Consider the following 16,102-nt stretch of genomic DNA (forward strand, 5'->3'; position numbering starts at 1 on the left):
AAGAAAATTAATTAAAGAAAATAAACTAATGGTTTTATAGCAGTTGTCTAAAGATGGGGTGAGAAGTTTGACAGAAAAGTTATGTTGCTCCAGCTGGGGTTTGGAAAAGAAATTTCTTGGTGCTCTACCCTCAAAAGAGAGAAATATACGTATGTTAGATTGTGTTGATCTCAGAGTATAGATATTACCCAAGCAAATAGATATTATATAACTTTCAATATACCATGCTTCCAGCATCTTCTAATTGTCTGCCCCAAATCATTTTTTTTCCACAGTATGTTTCTGATCATTCTATGTAAAGTATAGCCAGAGTGCTGGCCATGAAAGACCCTCAGTGTCATGTGCTCTGGTCCTGGAACAAGAGAGGAAAGACCTAAATGCTTCTCAGCACTTACCTGTGTTGTATGACCCCATGAATGATGTTATAAATATCCAAATGGCACTTGACAAATGAAAGTTTCCCTACCCAAACTATATATGATTATTTGAAATTTTGTGCTCAATCTTGACTCTTTCTTTCATACCCACAATCGAATCTCTCAGGAAAATCTCTTTAGTCAACTCACTTTTCCTGTGTCATCTTACTTTTAGGTTCTTGGAGAGTCTTATCATAATTCATCAACTGACAAAGTTATTCCTATAAATTATAAGTCAGGTCTCTCCTTTTGGAAAGGTTTATTATGACACTCAGTAAAGTCCCAGAAGCTTTCTTGGTGCTCGTGATCAACTCTTGCTCCTATAATTTCTGACTTTTCTCCTCCACATTCTCATTGCACCTATCATATCATCACGATCACGATCACGACCATTCTGTTGTTCGTCAATTGCCTCAAGCAGGTCCCAGTAATATCTCCTTCGTCCTAGCCCTGAGATTTTTTTTTAAAGTGCCATATTCAAGGCTCTTTCAGGGTTATCATATCATATCATAATCATAAATATTTTCTTCTTGTTTCTGCACTAAGACAAGCAACTACTACGCCCTCTGCCCTTGCAATTTCTTCAGCTTGGAGTGCTATTCTTTGAAATAATCTTTCAAACAGTTCTATGAAAGGTTATTCAATATGGTTAGTCACAAAAAGGTCTTGTCTCGTTTTCTTGTATGATATCTCAAACAGATAAAATTTCCAAATCTTCCCAAAAAATACTAGAAGAAAAAAAGTATTTTAAAACGTAAACAAAATTTTAAAATAAACCTGTAACTTAGACAACAGAAGAAGGTTTCTAGAGTTTACGAAGTAGGGGAAAGTGGAGAGAGAAAAATCAAAGATGGAGGGGTATAATGGATATGGTGGTTGGTATTTTTCCTAGGTAAAGGTAAAGGTAAAGGCCCTCCCGTTGATCATCGATTTGCTTGAACGGGCCCAGTAACGTCTCCATTGGAGACTTTGTTGTTACTGTGTTTGGCATATCAAATGCATCACAGGGAGCTTGGTATTTTTCCTAATGTTTTTAAAAATAACTAAAGTGGATCTAGTTATAAATGACCTTAAACATTTTCAATTCTATTTATTCATTTATTAAATCATTTTGACTTACAATGCTGTTCATAGTTTTAGGTTTACAATGTTTCAATCCAATCATACAACCAGTGTCAACTTCCCTCAACCAATGACCCCAAGTTCCCTCCACATCCAAGTCTACCCCCTAAAAGATAGTTTAAAGTTTTATTATTGTGGTTTGGGACTCATTCTTTTTGTTTGGTTTTGCTTTGAGGTCACACCTGGTGATGCAAAGGGGTTATTCCTGGCTCTGCACTCAGGAATCACTCCTGGCTTTGCTCAGGGAAACATATGGGATGCTGGGAATCAAACCACGGTTGACCAAGTGCAAGGCAAATGTCCTACTAGCTGTATTATCTCTCCATCCCTGGGTCTCATTCTTACAGTGTTGTTGACTCAGTGGTTCATGACTACACTAGCAAAATGTCTTAGACCACTGATTCCCACTCCGGTTACCTCCATCCTGCCACTTCTTACTACCTCCACTAGATTTTTTTCATTCCATGTTCTCACTTTCACAATCAGGGTATCTGGGTATCCCCCTTTGATATCTTGCATTCCCTTGTCCTATATTTGATGTACCACAGATAAGAGTGGCTTCATCTTATATTTGTCCTTCTTTCTGACTTACTTCACTTAACATTATACACTCTAGTTCCATCCAACTGCTGAAAATTGCATCTGTTCATTATTCCTTGAAGCTACATACAAGTACTCCATTCTGCATATAGACCGCACCTTCATCACACCTTCATCATCCACTAATCTGTCATTGGACACCTGGGTTGATTTTATATCTTAAACAATATGGGATGCTTCACCAGTTTGCATGTCATCCTTGTGCAGGGGCCATGCTAATCTCTCTATGGTCTCCATTATAGTTTATGTGCTGCTGAGACAAGCATCATAAACATAAAAAAAAAAATTTCCACAGTGAGCCAGAGAGATAGTACAGAGGGTTGGGCAATTGCCTTGCACACAGCTGACCTTGGTTCGATCCCTGGTATCCCATTGTGGTCCCTTCAGCACCAGCAGGAATAATTTCTGAGAGCAGAGCCAGGAGTAAGTAATCCCTGAGCATGGCCAGCTATGACCCCAAACAAGTAAAAAAATCTCCACAGATCCCTCCTTCTCGTTCATCTGATCTCACTCAGTGTTGCTCAGATATCAGACCCTGAGACTCCTTGACAACTAACCCCCTAGTAACAGCACAACCTTCTCCTATCTTACCCGGAAGCTCTCTCTTCTCCATTCCCTTTCAATATTCATTAACAAATCCTCTCACCTAACACGTGTATTATGTCTATAGTGCTTATGCCTCTCACTAGAATATCGATTTCTTAAAAGCAGATAATTTTCTTGTTGCTTTCTACTGAAGGTTTAATATCTATGTTGGCTACAAGAAGGTGCTTAATGAATATACATGAAGTAAAAATGATATGAATAGCACTTAGCACTACATGAATTATGTTTCAGAGTGTTATTCTTTTAAATATTCTTTGAAAAAAATTTTCTCATTATTTTGGTAACAAAATAGAACATTAGTATCTCTCTAAGAAAAAAACAGCCTGAATTCACTCACAATTCTTCAAAAGACCACAAAGAAAAAAAGAAGTGGAAAATGAGGCCTCAAAAATATACCTAATTTCCTGTTTACACCCGTTGTTTGCTTTATTTTAAATATTTTTTGTCACTTTCAAGCTTTCTAATTAGGAAAAAAAAACTGTCAAATTTTTCTTAGTACACTATTAGATAAAAATGTAATGGAAACTTACATTTACATTATTATTATATATTGAAATAATTTATTCAAATAGCCACCACTTTATTAATATGACAAAGTAAGGTAGTAAACTATTATTAATATTACTTAGTCTTCAAATAAATCTTAAAGAATATGTAAAAGAAATATTTTGCATTATTTTATAGCTATCAAGAGATAAAGCTGTACTTTGCAAAGTGTAAGGCTTATTCTCACTTCCAAAGATTATTTCTTTGCATCAAGTAGCTAGCACAGACACTCAGAACAATACGTTGTTTTTCTGGAGTTTCATTTTTCGGTTATGTCTACCACAATTATAAACACTCTGCACTCAACTAAATTAGTTGCATTAGTTATTGAACCCATTGCTCATTGATTTGCTCAAGCGGACCCAGTAACATCTCCATTGTGAGACTTTCTGTATCTCACCCGCATAGCAGAGCCTGGCAAGCTACCTGTGACGTATTCGATATGCCAAAAACAGTAACAATTGTCACAATGGAGACATTACTGGGCCCGCTCGAGCAAATCAGTGAACAATGGGAGGACAGTGACAGTGACACTTACTAAACCCACAGGATTATTGAACAATCTGTATCGATTATTATTATCATAATTTTACAATAATTGATGGTTTAAAACAAACTGTATGTTCTCTCCTGTGTCTCCTTCCAAGACACTTCCCACTATATACATTTTATCTACCTCCTTAACAAAACTTTGCATGGTCAAACTTTTAAATATTTATTTTAGATATGATTTTAGATATACAGTAATAACAAATTGTGCTTTAAGATAATTTCCCTCATGAATGAAAAATTTGAGCATTTTTTTTCGTGTGCCTATTTATCATTCATACAGCTTTTGGGAAAAGTTTTTATTCAAATAATTAGTGCCAGCTGTGTTGATCTTAGTAACAGTTGTGTACTGTGTCTGGACTTAACACTATATATATCCTGTTATTGTTATATGTAGTGTTTGAAAAATGTCTATATTGATTGATTTTCTGTCTACTTATTCTATGAATTAATGATATATGTGTTCAATATTTTATTATAATTATAAAATTTCTACTTCTTCTTGTAATTCCTAGCATGTTTTACTTTCTGTATTTTCCTTCACAGCAGCTGCAATTGTTATGTCCTCATGATAAATTGACCCGTTTATCATTATGAAGTTACCATCTATCAGGTAATATTCTTTGCTCTAAAATCACTTTCTTGATATTAATAGTCACTCTAGATTTCTTTTAGTTAACTGGCCCTATCCTTTCATAATTTAACTTCTGTATTTTATTTAAAGTAGATTTTAAAAGTGGATTTCTGGGGGCCAGGGGTTACTCAGCGAAAAAAAAAAACCACCACAGCCTTGCTGTTATAAATCTGTGTGTTTGATCCCAGGGATAGTGCTGTCCACATACACCAATCACAGCCTCACTCTGGTATTCTGGACTCTTAGCACACTACGATTGTGTGTTTGTGTGGGTTGTGTATTTAGTAAGTTCCATGATCAGTTGCACAGCATCCAATAGCTCATGAGTATAGACAATTCTAAAGAGTGAGATGGGCATGTGCAATACTGCCTCTAAAAAGAGCTCCCCCAGTAAACACAATGGCTAAGCGTGCTGTCACTACAGGCAAAATGTGTGAGTTCCAGTCATTGCAACAACAGTCAAAAGATAAAGTGGTAGAATAAAGGGAGAATTAAAAACACTAAGTGGATTTCTTTTTGCCACATATAATTAGGTCTCCGTTTTCAAAAATAAGACTGTAAATTTTTGCATTTATTAGAGTATTTGTACCTAACAGATTATGTGCTTTGAAGGTATGACTGGGTTTGAGTCTATGTCTTGCTCTATGTTTACTAGTTGATTAATCTGTTCTTTGTTCAGTTTTATATCTTTTGCAGTCTTCTTTGGGTTAATTATGTATTTCATATCACTTTATTGTATCTCATTTGCTTGCATTAGCTGTAATTCTTTCAGCAGTTGTGGAAGCTTTTATATTTAGCTCTGCAGTTTTCCTTCAAAGTAAGAGTCTATCATTTTGTGGTTATGACTATTACAACATTGTTCATTTCCCCTCCTATTTCAATCTTTGTTCTACATTTTACCTAACAATAATTATTAATTATAAATACATTACTGTGTTTGTTTTAAATAACTTTTAAAAGTTATATTAAATGTTTTGAAGTTTATATTAATTCATACATTTGGCATTTTTTCATGTTTCATTTCTTGCTATAGGTCAGCTTTATCCTCTGATAACATTTCTTTCCTCACTTAAGGACTTCCTTCAACATTTCTTGTAATAGTGCTAATTCATGATACTGAATTCACCCAACAGTTTTATGTCTGAAGTGTACTGTATTTCACCAATGTTTTATTGCTCATTTTATTTGATCTTATTTTCAGCCAGACCTTGAGGGTGCTCAGGACTTACTCCTGTCTCTGCCATCAGGGATTACTCCTGGAGGTGCACAAAGGACCATTTGTGGATGCATGAATAGAACTTGGGTAGGTGGCATGCAAGACAAGAGCCTCACCTTCTGTATTATTTCTCTAGCCATCACCAATTTTATTTGCGGGGGAGGAAGTCAATGTTTTTATTGTTTCTTTGTTTGGTGGCCATTCCATATCTAGTGGTGCTCAGGAGTTATACTTGGCTTTGCACTCAGGAATTACTCCTGGCAGTGCTCAAGGGAGGAGGTCTGTGGCTGGGGGAAGGGAGTTGGCATGGTGGGGGGAGGGGAGAATATGAGATTCTGCGCCTGAAACCCAGGTTGTGTGAAAGGCAAACACCCTACCCATCGTACTTCAGCCACCTCACCAATGTTTTATTGGATGTAGAACTTTAGCTTGAAAGTGTACTCTAATCAACTCTTTACATAGCACGGCGGTAGGGCGTTCACCTTACAAGCGGCCAACATGGCTGACCCAAGTTCGATTCCTCCGCCCCTCTCGGAGAGCCCGGCAAGCTGCCGAGAGTATTTGATATGCCAGACACAGTAACAACAAAGTCTCCAATGGAGACGTTACTGGGCCCGCTCGAGCAAATCGACGATCAACGGGAGGGCCTTTACCTTTTTACCTTTTACTCTTTCAATATTTCTGACTAGAAATCTGTCATCATTCAGATTCTTTGTAATCTGCTAACAAGGTACAGTAATTTTTTAGGCAACATGATTACTTATCACTTAATCACTTAACTTCCCGTTAATCATCGATTTGCTCGAGTGGGCGCCAGTAATGTCTCCATTTCTCCCTGTCGCATGCTAGTGTAGCCCAAAGGCATCTGTTCGCTCTAGGAACATGAAGAGCTTCAAACCAATCATTCATGATCTTGATGAAGTCTGACCATCTGGTAGGTGGGTGGCCACGCGATCTTTTGACATCCCATGGAATCCAGTCAGTAACAGCTCTAGTCCAGCGGTCATCTTTAATCTCATTACATGACCAGCCCATCTGATTTTTGATGCCTTGGCAAACGAGACAGTGTCCCTGATTCTTGATCGTCAATGGATGTCGGAACTCTGAATTCTTTCTCTGATGTGAGTGAAATGTGAAATTCCAAGCATAGCTCTTTCAATTCCTCTTTGGGAGAACCGAATAGCATTCTCATCCTGTTTGCGTAGGGCCCAGGTCTCTGAGGCATATGTTAATGCAGGAAGAACAGTGGAATCAAAGAGATGTGCCCGGAGCCAGAGGTTCTTTGTCCTCTTAGCTATTTCTTCGACGCTCTTGAAGGTGTTCCAAGCCACTCTCTTCCTCCTGCGCAGCTCGGGTGCCAGGTCATTTGTCATGTTGACTTCTCGACCTAGGTACACATAGCTGTTGCATTTGGAGATGGTTGTTCTGTTGAGAGCGAATGGGGTATCAGGAACGAGGCTGTTTCTCATAAACATTGTCTTCGTAAGATTCAGCTGTAGTCCAACCTTTCCACACTCACGGTCAAAGTCGGCCAGCATTTGTGCCGCTTGGCTGATGTTTGGTGTTATTAAAACAATGTCATCAGCAAAGCAGAGGTGATGTAGTTGCCGACCATCTATCTTCACTCCCATTCCTTCCCATTCCAGTCGTCGCATGATGTTCTTGAGGGTGGCACTGAAGAGTTTCAGTGAAATAGTATCACCCTGCCGAACCCCTCTCTTGACATCGATGATTACCTCTTTGTAGAATGGTGAGATCCTGGCAGTGAATCTGCAATACAGCTCACGGAGGATCTTGATGTATTGAGCTTGAATGCCCTGATTGACTAGGACTTCAATGACCGCTTCTGTCTCAAAAGAAACAAAGGCCTTCTTTAAATCAATGAACGTTAGACAGAGAGGCATCTTGAACTCCCGAGAAACCTCAATGAGCTTGGTTATCATGTGGATATGGTGGATGGTGCTGAATCCTTTGCGGAACCCGGCTTGCTCGCATGGTTGTCCTTCATCTAGTGTTCTGCCAATCCTATTTTGGATGACTCAAGTGAACAACTTGTAGATGACAGACAATAGGCAGATCAGGCGATAGTTGCCAATGTCATGGTTGTCTCCCTTCTTGAACAGTAGTACAATCCTGCTGGTTTTCCATTGGGACGGAAACTTGCATTCAGACAGGTAGCGTGTGAAGAGCCGAGCCAGTATATTGATGAGTACTGATGGCAGTTTCTTCAGGTGTTCAGGTCTGACCTTGTCTGGGCCAGTTCCTGTTTGTTTCTTTACCGACGAAATGGCTTGTCGGATTTCGGAAGGGAGAAGGTTGGGAACGACATATCCATCCTGTGGAATTTGGTATGTCGGCAAGTGGACACGGCTATCGAAGAGATTTGAGTAGAAGTCATGGATAATCTTCTCCATTGCCGTTCTGGAGGATGTGATGGATCCATCAGGATGTCAGAGGGCAGTCATCTTGGTCTTGTAGTTGGCGAAGGACAGGCGGGTGTTACGAATACTTTTCCTGGCTTCTGCCGCATCTACCAGTACTTCTGCTCTTCTCTCTTTGAGCTCTTCCTGGATCGCGTCTCTGCACTGCTTTGCGAGCTCGGACATTCGCTTGCCTGAGGCATGCACCAAACCACGTTGGTTGGCAAATAACCTCAAGAGTTTTCAAAGACAGGCGTTTTTTTGTGGCTATCTCTCTCTTGGCATTCCTCGCACAATCATGGAGGTGCTGAACCAGTCGATCGTATTCCTCATCAATGTTGTCAACAATGGCATCTTCCCATGTTGCCGCAATAGTGCCAAAGAGCTCCCAGTTGGTGGTCATTCTGGGAGTTCCTTTTTAAACTTTGCAGCCCTTTCTTCCCATTCTGTGAAGTGGAATTTTGCACGAAGGAGACAGTGGTTCGATCCCGTTCGGAATTTTGGGACAACAGCGACATCGGACAGGCAATACCGTCGATTAAATATGATGTGGTCTATTTCATTGTGGAATCATCCACCAGGAGACTCCCATGTCCAACGTTTAGATTCTGCCTTCTGGAACTGTGAGTTACCATGGATGGTCTTGGTCGACGTGATGAACTCAGACAGTCTCTCACCCTGTTCGTTCCTTTCTAGGCCATGGGTCCCGATGTGAAGTTCTTCAGCTGATCTTCTCGGTCCTATCTTGGCATTAAAATCACCCACAGTGATCTTGTAGAAGGTGTGGTCTTCTTTATAGAACTTCTCCAGCTCCATGTAGAACTTCTCAATTTCTCTTTCATCATAATGAGATGTTGGTGAGATTCGTGCCTTCTTGTCTCAGTCAGACCAATAATGTTGTACTTGATCTTTCATGCTTGTACCATCAGGTCCCCCATGGATGCATCTGATGCTAGCATATGTGCATTGAAAATACAGATGATCATTTTTGTCTTTCATTGTTGTGGTAGCCTAGTTCGACCTTGAGATTTTATCGGCCTCTCCTTTCTCATCCTTCTCAGTGCTGCCATGTCGGTGAAGCCTTCAGGGTCAGGTGAATGAGACCCATTGTAGTTACTGGTTTTGGCATATCGAATACACAACAGATAGCTTGCCAGTCTCTGCCATGCGGGCGGAATACTCTTGGTAGTTTGCCAGTCATTCCGAGAGGGTTAGAGGCTTTTGGGGCGATCTCTAATTGCCCTCGTAGGTGTTACCATATTTGAACCCTATCAAACATGGTACGGCAATTCCAGAAGATGGGTATTTAGTGTTTTATGATGTGTCACTAGGCTGCGAAGCGGCCATGAGGGTCCGGAAAATGTCCTGGAGTGTGGTGGCGGCTGGGTAGTGGAGGTAGTGTTGTAGTGGAGGTCTGCCAGTGGGGTATTTATCTGGTCCCGGTAGGGGTAGGGTGGGTCTTCTGTGAGCAATCTGATCCCTGGGTCTCTGGTGGTTGGTGGGAGCAGATAGGGCAGGGTAGGGTGGGGCTCCTGATTAGAAACCCTTTGTCACCTGTGGTTGGTGGGAGCAAGCAGAGAATCTCTGTTCCTGGGTTCGTTGAGCCTGGAGTCCAAGGTCTCAGAAAGTTCCGCTTATCTTGCTCTGTGGGTCTTCAGTCGTGCGTGTGTTCTCGACACTACCTCCACTACCCAGCCGCCGCCACACTCCAGGACGCTTTCTGGACCCACGTGGCAGCTCCGGCCGAGACTCACACACGACTGAAGACCCACAGAACAAGATAAGCGGAACTTTCTGAGACCTTGGACTTCAGGCTCAACGGACCCAGGGACAGAGATTCTCTGCTTGCTCCCACCAACCACAGGTGACAAAGGGATTCTAATCAGGAGCCCCACCCTACCCTGCCCTGTCTGCTCCCACCAACCACCAGAGACCCAGGGATCAGATTGCGCACAGAAGACCCACTCTACCCCTACCGGGACCAGATAAATACCCCACTGGCAGACCTCCACTACCGACACTACCTCCACTACCCAGCCGCCGCCACACTCCAGGATGCTTTCCGGACCCGCGTGCATCTCCGGCCTAGACTCACACACGACTGAACACAATTATAGTAGTGTTAAAGTTTAAGATATCAATGTATAAAATCGCTACCCTTGTACCATCACTAAATTGTGCACAGTTCAACACCTCTCATCTTGTGCTGCCTCTAGTCTGGACTTCTTTCCCCAACATCACACTCCCCACTGCTTGGTAATTGATTTTGTATTCCAAGGGAAAGTGTTGCCCATTTTTCAGGACTGTCTATCCTCTTATTATATATCTTTATACTCATCAGAAGGCTGTAGCGATAGCACAGCTGGTAGGAAGTTTGCCTTGCACACAGCCAATCTGAGTTTGATTGCTCCATCCCTCACAGAGAGTCCTTTAAGCTACCAAGAGTATTCTGCCTGCATGGCAGAGCCTGGCAAGCTAACAGTAACAAGTCTCACAATGGAGACATTACTGGTTCCTGCTCGAGCAAATCAGTGAACAGTGAGACGACAGTGCTACAGTGCTATACTCATCGGATGAGTGAAATCCTTCAAAATCTTTTGGATTAAATGGCAGAAAGGGGTATCTTGACTGTGGCCATAAACTGCTACAGACTAGAGATTGGAAAATGGTTTATCACTATTTTTTCAGTGAAATCTCATAGAAATAGAATGGGCATGCTCAAACACTGAAAGGTATGAGGCATGGAATTTCATAGCTATTTTCCTCATTGCAAAAAGTAATAAACACTTGAAAATCTTAAATGTAAAATGATATAAAATGAACACTAAAGATCACTAGTAAACCTAACTCCCAAAGGTAATTCCTCTTTAACAGCTTGAAGTGTCCTAATAATCTTTTTCTATACAGGTATGTATGGTTATTTTTATAGTTGTGACGTTATTATAAAGTATTTATGTACATTTTGAAAGTATTTTCTCTTGTCACTAAAATTTGCATGATTATTTCTCCTCAGCACTTATATATTCGTTGAACATAGAGTGGGTTTTCAAAAAATGTTAAAAGGATGTCACTACTCAGACATTCCTTAACTGGTCATTATCTGTTGTATATCTTCCTCTTTAATTTCAGCTCCTCACTGCAACTCTTAGCATTGTTATTTACCTTTTTCCCCCCACAATACTTTTTTTTAAAAAACTTCAAACAATCACTTCATCACTTGATATCCCATAACTCATCAATTTGCTAGAGCGGGCGCCATTAAAGTCTCCATTCATTCCTGTCACATGCTAGTGTGGCCCAATGGCATCTGCTCACTCCAGAAACATAAAGAGACTCAAACCGATCTTTCAGGGTCTTGACAAAGAAATCTGACCATCTCATAGGTGGGGGGCAAAGCTATCTTTTGATGTCCCATTGAATCCAGTCAATAACAGCTCTAGTCCAGCACCCATCCCCAAATCACATTATGTGTTCAGTCCTTCTGATTTTTGACGCGTTGGCAAAAAAAAACAGCGTCCCTGATTCTTGATCATCGATGGAGGTCAGAACTCCATATTCTTTCTCTCACTTGAGAGATGCGTGATACTCCAAGCACAGCATACTCTTATTTAAGTGAAGTGTGATACTCCAACGATAGCATACACTTCTGATTCCTTTTTGGGAAACCAGAATAGCATTCTCATCCTGTTTTCCTAGGGCTCAGGTCTCTGAGGCATATGTTAATACGGAAAGAACAGTGGAATTGAAGAGATGTGCCCGGAGCCGAAGGTTCTTCGTCCTCTTAGCTATTTCTTCATCGCTCGTGAAGGTGTTCCATGCGGCTCTCTTCGTCCTGCGCAACTCAGGTGCCAGATCATTCATCATGTTGATTTTTCGACCTAGGTACATATAACTGCTGCATTCAGAGATATTCATTCCATTGAGAGAGAATGGAACGTCAGGAACAAGTCTGTTTCTCATAAACATTGCCTTCATGAGATTCAGCTGTAGTTAGATCTTTTCACACTCAAGGTGGAAGTCGGCCAGCATTTGTGCCACTTGGCTAATGTTTGGTGTTATTAGAATGATATCATCAGTGAATCGGAGGTGTTGTAGTTGACGTCTGTCTATCTCACTCCCATACCTTTCCCATGCTAGTCGTCGCATGACGTTCTTGAGGGTGGCAATGAAGACTTTCGGTGAAATGGTATCTCCCTGTCGAACCCCTCCCTTGTCATCGATAATCACTTCCTTGTAGAATGGTGAGATCCTGATAGTGAACCCATAATACAGCTCACGTAGAATCCTGATGTATTGAGTATGAATGACCAGTTTGGCTAGGACTTCGATGACCACGTCAGTCTCAACAGAATAAAAGGCCTTCCAGAGCTTGCAGACCAATGGAACAGGGTCGAATATACTGACATCTTCCCCCAAGCATATGATCATCTAATCTTCGATAAGGGGGCAAGAAAAGTGAAGTGGAGCAAGGAAAGCTTCTCTAACAAATTGTGGTGGCAAAACTGGACAGCTACATGCAAAAAAGTGGATTCAGATATGTCCCTAACACCAAGCACAAAAGTAAGATCAAAATGGACTAAAGACCTCAACATCAGACTGGAATCCATAAGGTACATTGAAGACAAAGTTGGCAACACCCTCCATGACATTGAAGCTAATGGTATCTTCAAAGATGTCACATCACTGGCCAAGCAAGTGAAAACAGAGATCAACAAATGGGACTATCTTAAACTAAGAAGATTCTGCACCTCAAAAGAAACAGTGACCAAAATACAAAGACATTCCACAGAATGGGAAAGGATATTCTCCGAATACACATCCAAAAAGGAGTTGATATCAAGGATATACAAAGTACTGGTTGAACTCCACAAGAAGAAAACAACCAATCCCATCAAAAAATGGGGCGATGAAATGAACAGAAACTTTCTCAAAAAAGAAATCCAAATGGCTAAAAAGCACATGAGAAAATGCTCTACATCATTAATCATCAGGGAGATGCAGATCAAAACAACAATGAGATATCATTTCACACCTCAGAGACTGGCACACATCCAAAAGGCCAAAAGCAACCAGTGCTGGTGCTGATGTGGCGAGAAAGGGACTCTCCTTCACTGCTTGTTGGAATGCCGACTGGTTCAGCCCTTTTGGAAAACAGTATGGACGATCCTCAAAAAATTAGAAATTGAGCTCCCATTTGACCCAGCAATACCACTCCTGGAAATATATCCCAGAGAGGCAAAAATGTATAGTAGAAGTGACATCTGAACCTGTTTGTTCATTTCAACACTCTTTACAATTACTAGAATCTAGAAAAAACCTGAGTGCCCGAGAACAGATGACTGGTTAAAGAAACTTTGGTACGTCTACACAATGGAGTACTATGCAGCTGGTTAGAAAAGATGAAGTCATGAAATTCATATACAAGTGTTACTACATGGAAAGTATCATGCTAAGTGAAATGAGTCAGAAAGAGAGGAACAGACATAGAATAATTGCGTTCATCTGAGGAACATAAAGTAACAAAATAGGAGACTAACACCCAAGAATGATTGAGATAAGTACCATGAGGATTACTCCATGGCTTTGAGGACAGCCACACATGCTAGGGGAAAAGGCAGCTCAGATAGAGAAGGAAGCACCAAATAAAGGGTGTTGGGAGATGAGTGATGAGAGAATACTATAGACCAAACAAGATTGCCACTCAATGTCTCTTTTGCAAACCACAGCACTCAAAAGGAGAGAGATAACAAAAGGGAATGCCCTGCCACAGAGGTAGGGTGGGATGGGGGGATGGAGGGTGGGAGGGATACTGGGACTGGTGATGGTGGAGAATGGGCACTGGTGGAGGGATGGGTATTCAATCATTGTATAACTGAAACCCAAGCACAAAAATTTGTAAGTCTACAACTGTACATCATGGTGTTTCACTAATAAAAATTTAATAAAAAAATAATAATTTTCTATAACTGTGCTCCCCAGAGTTTTGAAAATAAAGATATTAAAGTATTTATTATATGTACCATTACATGTGATAAAAAATACAGGCTATCTCTCTTTCTCTAGCTCTCCTTTTCACCTGTACCATCCTTGACAACTAAAGACTCTGCCTCCCTATGCTTTATAGCTACACTTTCAATCTAATTGATGTCAGTGATGTCAGCCTAAACATCATGAAGCTCAAATAATGAAGGAAAATAGAGATGGAGAGAGAGGGAGAAGGGGAGAAGAAAGAAGGAAAAAGGGGAGAAACTATGATAGACCAGGGGGAAAAAAAGGGGAAAAAATCTGCAAACTTTTAGTTCAGTTTGTCAAATATGGTGAAGAGCAAATATCCCAAAAGTCCATTTAGGCAAACAGTTCTGAGGCAAAAAGTGGTGTTTTCGGTTGGTGAGGAGTTGAGACTGAGCTTTGGGCTGAGACTATGAAATGATAGTTTTTGCCTTGCATACATGAGACCCTGGTTCAATCCTTGACACCACGGAAAATAAAAGTAAAGAAAGAAAAGCCTTCTTTAAATCAATGAACATTAGACAGAGTGACATGTTGAACTCACAAGAAACCTTGATGAGCTTGGTTATCATGTGGATATGGTCAATTTTGCTGAATCCTTTTCGGAACATGGCCTGCTCACATGGTTGTCCTTCATCTAGTGTTCTGACAATCCTATTCAGGATGACTCGAGTGAAAAGTTTGTAGACAACAGACAACAGGCAGATCGGGGGATAGTTGCCAATGTCGTGGATGTCTTCCTTCTTGTACAGTAGAACAGTCTTGCTGGTTTTCCATTGGGATGGAAACTTGCATTCAGACAGGAAGCATGTGAAGAGCCGAACCAGTGTATTGATGAGTATGATGGTAGGTTCTTCAGGTGTTCGAGTCTAAACTTGTCTGGGCTAGGTGCTGTTCGTTTCTTTACTGATGAAATGGTGTGTCGAATTTCGGAAGGGAGAACATTGTGAACGACACATCCATCCTGCAGAATTTGGTATGTGGGCAAGTGGATGTGGCAATCGAAGAGATCTGAGTAGAAATCATGGATAATCTTCTCCATTGCCTTCTGGAAGATGTGATAGATCCATCAGGATGTCGGAGGGCAGTAATCTTGGTCTCGTAGTTGGCAAAGGACAGGCAGGCCTTGCAAATGCTTTTGCCAGCTTCTGTCACATCTTCCAGCACTGCTACTCTTTGAAGTCTTCCTTTACCACTTCTCTGCACTACTTTGCAGTTGCCTGTGGCTCGAGCCCAGCCATGTTGGTTAATGAGCTTGAGAGTTTTCGAAGACAGGCTATCTATCTTTTTGTGGCTATCTCTCTCTTGGCGTTTCTTGTAAAATCATGGAGGTGCTGAACAAGTTGATCGTATTCCTCGTCAGTGTTGTCAACGACGGCATCTTCCCATGTTGCTGCAATAGTGCCAAAGAGCTCCCAGTTGGTGGTCGTTCTGGAGTTCTCTTCTTAAACTTTGCAGCCCTTTCTCCCCACTGGTAGAAGTAGAAATTTGCATGAAGGAGACGGTGATCGGATCCCGTTTGGAATTTAGGGACAACAGCGACATCAGTCAGGCAAAATCGTCGATTGAATATAATGTGGTCAGTTTTGTTGTGGAACCGTCCACTGGGAGACTCCCATGTCCACGTTTAGATTCAGCCTTCTGGAACACTTCTCAATTTCTTCTTCATCTTAATTGGATGTTGATGCGTAGACAACAAAGATAGAATCTGCCAGCAGTGAGCTACATCTATTCAAGTGTAATCGTCTGATTCAGGTTGTTAGGCATTCAAATGAATCAATGCTCATGGCCAAGTTTGTGTTGACAAGGACACCGACACCACCGATGCTTCTTTTGTAGCATGTTATGAGGAACAGTTCTTCTCCAGTGTCGAAAATGGCGTAATGTGGTTGATGCCCTCTCGTCTCCATCAAACCGATGATGTCGTACTTGATCTTTTGTACTTGCACCATCAGGTCCTCAATCAATACATCCGATGCCAGCG

The 16,102-nt window shown here is 41.1% G+C and overlaps 1 non-coding gene across 1 annotated transcript; it reads right to left on the reverse strand.

Moving 5' to 3' along the window:
* Window positions 1–2,300: 2,300 nt before the first annotated feature.
* LOC130015859 (U6 spliceosomal RNA) lies at window positions 2,301–2,404 on the reverse strand. Its single transcript, XR_008791177.1, has one exon. It is a non-coding gene; the product is annotated as a U6 spliceosomal RNA (small nuclear RNA).
* Window positions 2,405–16,102: the final 13,698 nt, after the last annotated feature.

Source organism: Sorex fumeus, unplaced genomic scaffold, assembly GCF_029834395.1.
Source record: "Sorex fumeus unplaced genomic scaffold, SorFum_2.1 ptg000131l, whole genome shotgun sequence".
Taxonomy (NCBI): Eukaryota; Metazoa; Chordata; class Mammalia; order Eulipotyphla; family Soricidae; genus Sorex; species Sorex fumeus.